Source organism: Scomber japonicus, chromosome 24 (assembly GCF_027409825.1).
Source record: "Scomber japonicus isolate fScoJap1 chromosome 24, fScoJap1.pri, whole genome shotgun sequence".
NCBI classification, from domain to species: domain Eukaryota; kingdom Metazoa; phylum Chordata; class Actinopteri; order Scombriformes; family Scombridae; genus Scomber; species Scomber japonicus.
In genome coordinates, this window is record NC_070601.1 from 1832788 (window position 1) to 1846141 (window position 13354).

Genomic DNA, 13354 nt, shown 5'->3' on the forward strand with positions numbered 1-13354 from the left:
AACAGCCTCAAAGTAACAAAACTGTTCATGTTAAAAACAAACCAGGAGCTTGATGGAGTAAACGTGTCTCAGCTAATAGTGGATGAACAGTACTCTGTATGAGTGCTGACCATAGGTGCTGACTCCCTGCCCTAAGGAACTCTGGGTAATTTAGGAGTAAATACATTGTAGGTGAATGGAATAAAGAAGTATGTCATCTCTGATCTTATACACTGTGATGTAATGTTCATGTGGACTGATCAGTGGAACAAATTACCTTAAAAATTAAAAGTAACAATGAGTTGTCAAATGTGTGAAACAAAACTCCTTAATTATACAGTAAAGTCATGTGACTTACCTGAGCTGTGAGATATAAGGCACACACTGTAGGAAACTCCTCACTTCACTCTCTTCATCTGAGCAGCCTGTCAGCTTCACTTGTTTCTTCTCTGATTGGAGTTTCAGCACTTCCAGCAGGATGGAGGCCTTTCTCTCTGACAGGTCTATGAACCAGACTGTAGGTGACTGGAAAACTGACTGTAATGCTGGAAGGACTCTCCTGCCTGTTTTAGTTTCACAGTCCTTCACCTGAGAGTACAGACCCAGTAGGAAAGTACACTGATAATACTCTATGTATCTGTGTTTAAAAGGGAATGTTTGATAACTGCACACTGATGATAACAGCTCCAGTATCTTCTCTCCTGTCTGCTGTTCTCTCTCTGCTGCTGCACAGAACAGATTCACCAAGAACCTGATTTCTTCATCAGGATGTGAGTAATGATGAAGAAAACTGGAACAATAAGAAGGAAACATTTAGTGAGGATTTGATCTCAGCTACATAACTACAAACACACACTACTGATGGACTCTATCTAGTACATGGCTGTCCTGTAGAAAATCACATGACATTAAAAACACTTCATTAATCAGGAAAGACTAGAAATCATTTTTCAACTATTACTGCCTCACAACACAAACACCAATCCTGTGAGTCAAATCACTGCATATTTCATACCTGAAGGTTAGATTCACTTTGAAATATTACAATATTAAATATATGCAGAATATATCAATATAAATAGTGGAACAACTAAATGTAGAGTCCACATCATGTCCACTAGTTAAAATAGCATCCCACCATGCTTTACCTCTGAGATGGAAGATGTAGAAATGACTGTTATGCTACATTACATCTGTCAGTGGTCACACTAAATGATCATTCACAAGTGTCTGAAATCTTCATTTGCTGCTCACTATAGAGTTGCTACAATTTTCATCATAGTCAGTAAAAATAAATCATCATCAGGTAAAAAAGCAATGACTGGATTTTTACTGCTGTGTAAATGTAACAGTGCTTGTTTTTATTCATTTAGGAACATTTTGGTCTTAATAGTGAACAATGAACTTTTAAAAACTGCCAAGATGGCTGCCATTACTATCGTAAGCAAGGCAAGGCAGTTTTATTTATATAGCGCATTTCATACATAATGGCAACTCAATGTGCTTTAAGCAATTTAACCCTCAACTAATAAACATACTTATCATGTCAATGTCCCAAATTTAACATTTCATCACATTTTCATATTTCTCTCTGTTCATTATGTGTAAATATTATAAATAAACTAGCATATATGTGACAGAAGGTGGTCTGACTCTTTTGTGTGTGTAAATCTTTTAATATCAGAGTCCCTGAGGTTCCCAAAAACTAGAAAAGCAACTTACAACATATTTCATAAACTTCCAACCCATGTTCTCTGTGAATACTATGTTCAGTACACTGGTCTGCAGTATTTGTCTGACTTACCTGAGCTGTGAGATATAAGGCACACACTGTAGGAAACTCCTCACTTCACTCTCTTCATCTGAGCAGCCTGTCAGCTCCACTTCTTTCTTCTCTGATTGGAGTTTCAGCACTTCCAGCAGGATGGAGGCCTTTCTCTCTGACAGGTTTATGAACCAGACTGTAGGTGACTGGAAAACTGACTGTAATGCTGGAAGGACTCTCCTGCCTGTTTTAGTTTCATAGTCCTTCATCTGAGAGCACAGATCCAGTAGGGAAGTGGGATCATAACGATAACCACACACTGATGATAACAGCTCCAGTATCTTCTCTCCTGTCTGCTGTTCTCTCTCTGCTGCTGCACAGAACAGACTCACCAAGAACCAGGTTTCATCAGAGGACGGAAACCTGAAGGATAAACCAGAAGGAGAAGAAAATATTTAGTTATGATCTGATGTCAGTTACATAAAAAGAGCTGTGCATTAGTGATAGAGTGAACAAATACTCATTAATAAGAATAATATAGAAAAATCAGTCTGAAATTAAAGCAACAATACTTTTAACAGGCTGGACTGGTCATAGATTTTAAGACATTTACTGACTAAAATTCTTCACAATATGTTAAAGGAACCAGGAAAGTCAGGAAATATCACTCCTGAACCAACAGAGTGGTGGAAAAAAACACGTTACCCAAATCATTCATGAATCAATTAGCTCCAAATCCTTTAATACTGGACCACAAGTTTTAACATCCACCATTCTGTAAAACTCTATGAATATTCAAAGAGAACTAGAATGAAATATTTAGGATGTCCAGTGGTGTTCTTACCACATCCTGATGACCAGCAGTATATTTTCATTACTATTAATGAATCATTTGAGCAAAACTCTCATTCACTCCTCTGGATCATTCATCAGTCAAACTTCATACTCAGTTACAGTTTATTTATTGGATGTTTTAGAGTCAGACTAACCAATGAATGAGCCTCACATCCAGCATCTATGACTTATCACATTTCATGACCAAATCTGTTCATGAGTCAGTACTCCAAATGTGAACCACTTTAAAAATGTCTTAAGATGACTCATAAATCCAACATGAACACACTGATGTTCTGAGAGGGAACTGTCATGTGTGGTTATTCTTTAATGCAGGAAACTACTGTTTGATGGCAGAGATTTGTATCATCACAGTAACAAAGAACATCACTGGTCCTGAGAAAGAACTGATGGTCTCTGTTTCTTACATTTCTGGAGCTTGTTGGAACAAATCATTATAGCTGAGTCTCTGTTTAAACTTTACTGAGTTGATGGATGACTGATGAAAACAGCCTCAAAGTAACAAAACTGTTCATGTTAAAAACAAACCAGGAGCTCGATAAACGTGTCTCAGCTAATAGTAGATGAACACAACTCCTTAAATATACATTAAGTCATGTGACTTACCTGAGCTGTGAGATATAAGGCACACACTGTAGGAAACTCCTCACTTCACTCTCTTCATCTGAGCAGCCTGTCAGCTTCACTTGTTTCTTCTCTGATTGGAGTTTCAGCACTTCCAGCAGGATGGAGGCCTTTCTCTCTGACAGGTTTATGAACCAGACTGTAGGTGACTGGAAAACTGACTGTAATGCTGGAAGGACTCTCCTGCCTGTTTTAGTTTCATAGTCCTTCACCTGAGAGCACAGATCCAGTAGGAAACAACACTGATAATACTCTATGTATCTGTGTTTAAAAGATAATGTTTGATAACCACACACTGATGATAACAGCTCCAGTATCTTCTCTCCTGTCTGCTGTTCTCTCTCTGCTGCTGCACAGAACAGATTCACCAAGAACCTGATTTCTTCATCAGGATGTGAGTCAGGATGAAAAAAACTGGAACAATAAGAAGGAAACATTTAGTGAGGATTTGATCTCAGCTACATAACTACAAACACACACTACTGATGGACTCTATCTTGTACATGGCTGTCCTGTAGAAAATCACATGACATTAAAAACACTTCATTAATCAGGAAAGACTAGAAATCATTTTTCAACTATTACTGCCTCACAACACAAACACCAATCCTGTGAGTCAAATCACTGCATATTTCATACCTGAAGGTTAGATTGACTTTGAAATATTACAATATTAAATATATGCAGAATATATCAATATAAATAGTGGAACAACTAAATGTAGAGTCCACATCATGTCCACTAGTTAAAATAGCATCCCACCATGCTTTACCTCTGAGATGGAAGACGTAGAAATGACTGTTATGCTACATTACATCTGTCAGTGGTCACACTAAATGATCATTCACAAGTGTCTGAAATCTTCATTTGCTGCTCACTATAGAGTTGCTACAATTTTCATCATAGTCAGTAAAAATAAATCATCATCAGGTAAAAAAGCAATGACTGGATTTTTACTGCTGTGTAAATGTAACAGTGCTTGTTTTTATTAATTTAGGAACATTTTGGTTTATTTTTAAACAAGTAACTTTTTTAAGTTGCCATTACTATTTTAAATAATTTAACCCTGAATTAATAGTCATGACTCTCATGTCAATGTCCCACATGTTCATATTTCTCTCTGTTCATTATGTGTAAATATTATAAATAAACTAGCATATATGTGACAGAAGGTGGTCTGACTCTTTTGTGTGTGTAAATCTTTTAATATCAGAGTCCCTGAGGTTCCCAAAAACTAGAAAAGCAACTTATCTGACAACATATTTCATAAACTTCCAACCCATGTTCTCTGTGAATACTATGTTCAGTACACTGGTCTGCAGTATTTGTCTGACTTACCTGAGCTGTGAGATATAAGGCACACACTGTAGGAAACTCCTCACTTCACTCTCTTCATCTGAGCAGCCTGTCAGCATCGCTTCTTTCTTCTCTGATTGGAGTTTCAGCACTTCCAGCAGGATGGAGGCCTTTCTCTCTGACAGGTCTATGAACCAGACTGTAGGTGACTGGAAAACTGACTGTAATGCTGGAAGGACTCTCCTGCCTGATTTAGTTTCATAGTCCTTCACCTGAGAGTACAGATCCAGTAGGGAAGTGGGATTATAACGATAACCACACACTGATGATAACAGCTCCAGTATCTTCTCTCCTGTCTGCTGTTCTCTCTCTGCTGCTGCACAGAACAGATTCACCAAGAACCAGGTTTCTTCTGAGGACGGACAGCTGAAGGAGAAACCAAAATGAGAAGAAAACATTTAGTTATGATCAAATGTCAGTGACATAAAGAGAGCTGTGCATTAGTGATATAAAGTGTATCTGCTAAAAGCCATAAAATACTGAGAAGTTATGAGTAATAAGATTAATCTGAAATTAAAGCAACAATGCCTTTAACAGGCTGTACATAGATTTTAAGACATTTACTGATTAAAATTCTACACTAAATGTTGAAGGAACCAGGAAAGTCAGGAAATATCACTCCTGAACCAACAGAGTGGTGGAAAGAAACTCGTTACTCAAATCATTTATGAATCAATTAGCTCCAAATCCTTTAATACTGGACCACAAGTTTTAACATCCACCATTCTGTAAAACTCTATGAATATTCAAAGAGATCTAGAATGATATATTTAGGATGTCCAGTGGTGTTCTTACCACATCCTGATGACCAGCAGTATATTTTCATTACTATTAATGAATCATTTAAGCAAAACTCTCATTCACTCCTCTGGATCATTCATCAGTCAAACTTCATACTCAGTTACAGTTTATTTATTGGATGTTTTAGAGTCAGAGTAGCCAATGAATGAGCCTCACATCAAGTATCTATGACTTTATATTTTATGACAAATCACAACTACTTAAATGTAGACTAAAGTCATGTGACTTACCTGAGCTGTGAGATATAAGGCACACACTGTAGGAAACTCCTCACTTCACTCTCTTCATCTGAGCAGCCTGTCAGCTTCACTTCTTTCTTCTCTGATTGGAGTTTCAGCACTTCCAGCAGGATGGAGGCCTTTCTCTCTGACAGGTTTATGTACCAGACTGTAGGTGACTGGAAAACTGACTGTAATGTTGAAATGACTCTTAAACAACCTTTACTCTTGATGTGTTGATAAAAATCAAGAAGGATGTTGCTCAAGTCATTGTCCACAGAAAACAGTGAGAAGAGCATTTTCACTACACTGTGAAATGTTTCTTCTTTGTGAAGTGCTGCTTGCAGGCATAAATCCAGTAAGAGGCTCTTTTCTTCTCTCTGCAGTGTCTCGTGGCATCGCTCCTGGTCCTGTAAACCTGGATCTGTGTAGGTCCTCCTGAAACTGCATTATAATAAACAAACATGTCAAACACAGTATGTACTGTAAAACGACTCATTAAAAATTAAACACATATAGCTATAAATAACTACAATGATACAACTACTGGTGTTAAATGTTATAAAGAAACAATTCAGTCTTAATAAGGTTGAATTAGTATGTTCGTTTTTCAAGCTCACAAGACCAACTAGGGTGGTACATGCGACCATTAGGAAGCTTCTAAATCACATAATAAAATTGAGGAATAACAATGATGACTGATGGGAAAATACAAATCTCTTATATTCCTTTTGTGTTCCTATAACCAGTAACACCAATGTCTTATATTCATTTTGACATCTGCATAATCAGTTTGCAACATTATATTCAGTTTACTGGTGATTGTATTCTTATACATGATGTTAGTATGTGTTAGAATGGTTAGCGTGACTTTTATATGACTGTAGTAATGATTAAAAGTGTATGCGTTAGACTTTGCATTCCACACTTGTTTGAAGTAGATTTATTGTGCTTTTGATCGTAAGAGGCCACAGTGTTAGAAGGCCAAGGAGTTAACACTTGCTCTTTGTTGCAGTAAATTTCCATCCTATGTTATGAGTTATTTTGACTAATGCTGAAGGTCGCAAGTGGTGGGAGAGAGGAGACTCGACAACGGAGACAACACGGGATGGCTCCAGAGGGAAAACAACCCACCACCTGGCACCCTGATAACTATTGTTGATAAAAGATGATTTGCTACTTTGTTAGGTATAAAACTTGGGCTCAAGAGACTGCCTCTTTGAGCCTTACTCTGTGCACGGTTGGTAGCTGTGTATTGTTGTTCTGCTCCTTCTTGCAAGAATAAAAGTAACTTTGACTTTTGAATTTGGTTTCAGCCTCAGTCTTGTAATTATTTTTTCTATCAATGACACTGAGTCTAATTATGGCTTATAAACCCACATGATTCGACCATTTTTGTTAAAAAGCTTTTTAAAAAGCCAGTAATTCAACCACCTAAAGAGAAGGAATTTAATCTTCAATTACACTGTTTTAACAGAAGATTATGCCTGCAGTATATCAAATGTTTTTACACAGAAACAAAAGCTACATACCTGATTGAGCTGATGTGTGGCAAAGCCTCTAAGAGGGACTCACACAGACTGTGGCAGACAGGAGCAGGTCTGTCCCAGTAGAGGCAGACATTTACCTTCGTAGTAATCTTCTGCATGACTTTTACTGCTCTCTCAAACAGCTGTCTTTTACCTTCAACTGGAAGGTGCAACTGATTCCCATCAAAGTCAAGTAAGCTGATGTGATCCATCTGCTCCTCACTGAGGAGGAAAATCTTCCACAGCTGCCGTGGCAAAGGGTCACACCTACAATATGAAGAATGATCAGTGACAGTTGAAATTATATGAAAGTAATTAATGGTAAAATTTCATTAAAAAAAGGCTGTGTATGTATATTCTACAACAAGTGCCATATTTTACTTTCTCATTATCTTTTCCAGTCATTTTTTATACACACTCATCCTGCTCAGGGTAACAAAACTACTTAGACAGTAATTTAAAATACATACTCAGACATACCATTGGACAGTCCTAAGGCATCCAAATAGACGTCTCATTCCTTGTTCTGACACCATTGCATCCTCAAGGTTCAGACATGTTTTCCTGTCCTTTGACTGAGTGACCACATAGGACACAGCACAGCAATGGTGGGGATCAAGAGTCTCTCCACTGAGATTAAGACAGTAGTCCTGTTTGTCCAGAAAGTAAAGACAGGCTTGAGGACACTGGGACTCGTACAAGCTCTGGCATAAGAACAGTATGTTGACCTCACACCCACTGTCCTCAGAATCAGCCTCATCTTGGTCACACAGATGAGGTAAAAATGTGGTTATCACCTCTTTAAAGAACCAGGCAGATGTGTTCTTGAGCTCCTGAGGTGGAATCAGACACTTCATCAAAGTAGGACTCTTCTCATTCAACAATCGACACATGAAAGGGATCAGATGTTTCATGTGTTTCTTCTCCTCAGTGAAACACTGCTGGAAAACAGCTTTGATTTTCTCTGGATTCTTCAAGAGCCACAGTGCTGCAAAAAACTCCTGCATTGTGTAATGGAGGAATGCATATGTGATGTTTGTCTCAGTAGGTGCATCTTTGATGACAAGTGGTTTCAGGAAGGAAAGGACACAGCTGTCTTCGCAGGACAGTTCTGTCAAATTCACAGTTTTGCTTTCAGTTGCAAGAAAAGCAGCCTCGGCCAAAGACATTATTTCATCCTTCTTGCTGCTCATGAAGGAATTAAGGTGTTTGTTTTTTGTTTTGCTGTTCATTTGAAGGCAAAAACGGAAGATATTGATGTATATTTCAGTTATGGTGCAGGGCTGTGGAGAGTCTCCTGATGTCTCTGATGAAAAGCAGGCAGCCACCATCAGAGCATACATTGGGACATGGCACAGAGTCAACAACTCCAAGTTGCAAACCTTCCTCTGTTCCTCGCCGAGTATTGCAGATAAGTATGTTTTTATGGTCCGTTCACTGAAGCCTCTCACTTCTACTCTGAGAAAGTCTCCAGAAAGGAAGTCTTCTTCATCATCCAGTCTGCATGTTATGATGATCTTTGCATAAGGCAGCAGGTCCTTCTTTACAAGTTTCTGCACCACAGATGAAGAGGGCAGATCTGTGATTCCATCAAAAATGATTGTAACATTGTCAGAGTTCTTCTTTATATCCTGTAAGACCTCTTCTTTGCCTTCATCTGGTTCAATGAACATCTTAAAAAGAAGATCCTCCAGGCTCATGGGTGCTGTGATATGGGATGTTTCTCTCATGTCAAAGTAAAACATGTAATCCAGCTCCTTGCTCTCTCTTTCTGTCCAGAGGTTCAACATCTCATGACATAGTGCTGTCTTTCCAATTCCAGGCTTTCCAACCAAGAGTATGTCTTTATCTGTTTTCAGCAGGTCACTGGGGGAAATGTCTGGTTTGTCCTCAGGGATGTATGTTTTTAGCTTCTTAGGACGCTTCATCTTCATTTTCTTGCTCTTTATTTTTTTTATTTTAGATGAGGAAACCTTTCCTTGTGTGTCCAATACAAGTGAAGTGTACGACAGATCAGGCTTGTAGTTTTCCTCAAAGAGATTTTTGTTTGCCGTCCAAAACTCATTTGATAATTTTTGTGTCTTTTCCTTCAACTTTGTCTGATACTTGTGGCACGGCATTGGACCTAAAATTAAAACAACAGTGGGGAAATAAATTACAGTGAATTGACTGCTGGGCATTTAGACACTTATACTAAATAATTAAACAAAGACACATTCAGGCAAATGATATAATATCAAGAAATGTGTGATTAATAAAAAATTATACATTATTAACCAGGATCCTTCTTAAAGAATACCTTGAAAATAGTTTGTATCCATTTGTGTGTCTTCTTTGAAAGAAAAGCTGCTGATCCATTGGTGCAGGTCAACCCTTTTGCTCTCTTTTGGCCTCCCTAAGGTCCTCTTCCTGGTTGTGTCAATAATCTTGAGTAACTCATAGCAGGCATCTTCTCCTTTTTTGATGACTGAGTCCAGCATGTCTCTGGTTTTATCAAAGTCAGTAGTCTTTGCTTGTATTTTACTGACCTCTTCATCACTGAGAACTTCTTGCTGATACAAGTTCTCCAGAATCACAGAGAGATCCTTTAATTCTCCCACAAGGTCGAGTCTGACACGTCTGACGTACTGTACAGCAGACTGTGTTGCACAAGCCATGTGTCTTTTCTTCTGTATGCTCTGCACATCGACCAAACTTCAATGATCTGGAGAACAAAATATCAGCTTAAAATTAGCTTAAATTAAAATAACTATTATCCTGTAATGTATCAACAATTATGTTGTGTTGATGTCTTCAGAGAAATGATATGCAGGTCGGCCAAACACCATGCAGCTGATGTGTTATAAAACAGCTCAAGTTAAATTCTTAATGGTGTTTATCATGTATATGATTGATACTTGGTCCTTGTGAAGAACATGTGACCCAACATAAGAGGGGAGGAGATTAAAAAAAATTGCTAGATCTGTTGTTTTATAGGCTCATATCTCATGTTAGATTTATCTCCCACTACATTTTAGTGCTGCCTAGGAGAAAGGCCTGGCTGAGCCCACTGTCATTTTGAGATTGTTTAAAAAGCTCTCAGACACACCGAATGATTAAAAAGACCTTACCTTTAATTAACTGTTGAATAGCAGGTGTTCAAAACTCACAATAGAAGAGGGTTTTTTCTGGTTTTAACTCTTGTGGTTTTAATTGGTTAAATTCAAACTTACGCTGAAAATCAGCAGCCCACAAGTTATATTATATTGCCATTGGCCTATATTACGCAGGTAGCAGCCTCTCATGAACTGATTAATTCAACACAATCTTATATTATAATGCAAAATTTATGAGCCTTGTAAATAAACTGCAGCCTGCTTCTAACATATTTACACATTATATTTCCATCTTTTATTAATTACATGATACTGCAGCATTATTATTAAGAGATATGCTATAAAACAGATTCAATGTTATTATAAATAAAAAAAATTCTAAATTGAATTTATGTTGTATTAACAAAGAAGACAAAGGAAAGGAAACAATAACTGTTTGCCTAGACTCTGTTGTACACAGACTCATACACACTGTATATCAGAGAGACACTTACACATAGACTGCCAAGTTTCCACTGATGATGGACTCCATCAGCTGCTCTGTGCTTTTGGAACGTTATTTTCCTGATCACAAAAACAACCAAACAAAACACAGAATGTCGTCAACTAAATACTGATTTCATAGATTGTTAGAAATGTGATCCATTATTACTTTAATATTTATAAACCTTAATATATGAAGTGAACAATATATAAAGCTGAAAATCCTGAGCTTCATGGAAATGAGGCTAAAGATGCAAATACAGAGTGTACTAATACTCTAGATTTACATATAACTATTTTTCATAGAGCCATAATTATGAATTACACAGTAAACTATATTCAGGTTAAGTATTTAAGTCTTTTCACTTCTGAAACCCCACCTACGCCTTTTCTTTCTGGGACTCCTCTTCAGTTTGTTCCTTGCCTCCAAGAGTCTGCTTGGCACAAAGTCATATCAGTTATTGAACAAAGTTGTAGGTTTCCTATTTACACAATGTTTGCTGGTGAAAAAGCTGGCTGTTTGATGTTGCTGTTCTTCCTAGTCACATCTGACAGTTTATTGAACATGTTAACATTTAAGACTGTGAGACACTGTGGCCTGAAAAAAATGATGAATGACACTTTTAACATATTTTCACAGACAAAAACAATGACTGGTTGGTCAAAAAATGATTTGCATATTAATTACTAATGAAAATAACCTTTAATTGCAGGTAATTAAGGTATTTTATTCAACTGCTAATATAAAAACATTTTAAAATTAGCTAGATAGAAAATGAATAACGTTTGAATCAGTTTAGTTATAGCTGTACAGAAATAATGCTTAATAATAATAATAAGAAAAATAAAGCCAAAAAGAAACCATTAGGAACCTTTAATGATGGCACGTCTCATCAATTAGCTAACGTTACGCGAATACTTTATGGTTTTAATTGAATTTTATTTATTTATTAATCTGCCTTTTATTTTCAATTTTAGCCTGTTTTAATACTTGGACGATTGTATTTTATCGTTCCTTCTTCATAAGCCACCTTTTATGTCTGTTTTATGTATTTACCTTTTACTCCTATCATCTCCAGTTTTACTCACTTTATTCTAAAGTGACTTTATTTTATTCTTTCCTTTTATATATTTTTAATATTTTATTCGTCTTTTATGACCAATTTATTAATTTTGATTTATTTTATGTATGTATTTTTTTAAATGTATTTTAATCCTTCCTCTGGTGTTTCCTCATTGCAGATTCTTGAGTTATGATTCTTGAGTTTCCTGAGTTCCTGTTTTTAATCATTTTATTTGTTTGTTTGTTCTGCACACAAACACAAACTTTACTCATTAAAAATGTAACTTTGAAATATTTTTAGAAATATTTCAGTTAACTAAACGTAAACCTGTTTTAATACTTGGACGATTGTATTTTATCATTCCTTCTTCATAAGCCATCTTTTATGTCTGTTTTACATCTTTACCTTTAGTCTTTTACTCCTATCATCTCCAGTTTTACTCACTTTTATTCTATAGTAACTTTATTTTATTCTTTCCTTTTATATGTTTTTAATATTTTATTCGTCTTTTATAACCAATTTATTTAATTTTTATTTATTTTATGTATGTCTTTTTTAAATGTATTTTAATACTTCCTCAGGTGTTTCCTTATTGCAGATTCTTGAGTTTTCTGAGTTCCTGTTTTTAATAATTTTATTTGTTTGTTTGTTCTGTACACAAACACAAACTTTACTCGTCTCGTTAAAAATGTAAAATATTTTTAGAAATATTTCAGTGAACTAAACGCACCTTATTTCCTCTTGAACGTCAGACAAAACAACATATTCAGTCTTTATTAACACCGTCAGCTTCGAGTTTCAGTTCAGTTTAATATTTCCGTTAATGACGTCACATCTAGGCTAGCTTCACTAGCTTGTTCTTCAGCATTTTTTCTGTCTTTTCGACAGAAAAACATGTTCCGTGGAGTTTTACAAACATATACAAACAGTTTAAATAAGATAAATACACGTTTACTATATCAGTTGCTGTTAAACGTTTTAACCCTGGTGTCTCGGCATTTAAAAAATAAACTATTTGATTCGTTTGCATACAAATGAAGAAACAAACTACAGCTCCCATGATGCACCTGTCCGCCATAACGGCTATTTCTCTATGGTATTTCTATAACGCCCATAGCTTTTAACTGGAATGTCTGCTGTTAAGTTGTCTATGGACTCGCAAACACAGCTGACTACCCGCTGTACCGCTTCATTGTGGAACATTTAAAGCCTCAAAAAGCGCCTAACAACTGTTTTCACCCACAGAAACTCCGTCTAAAGTCTCGGTGCAGCTATGATCTACCTTTAACACTTCATTAAACTCACCTGTAACCTGCAGCACAGCCTCTGAGTTCTTCATCACCTACTGAGGGTTACACTTTCTCTCTCTCTGTGTGTGTCTGGTTAAAGCTTTTATATGAATATAACCGCACAGCCTCGTGTACAGCAGCTAAGCGACTCTTCATCAGTCTGACTTTCACTTTCATTCAACACATCCTGTATCCAAAGCTTGTAGGTCCCACCGACTCCACAAGATGTCGCCATTTAACAAAAAAAGGACTGAAACATGAACCCATAATACTGTCAACCGGATATTCATCATGAT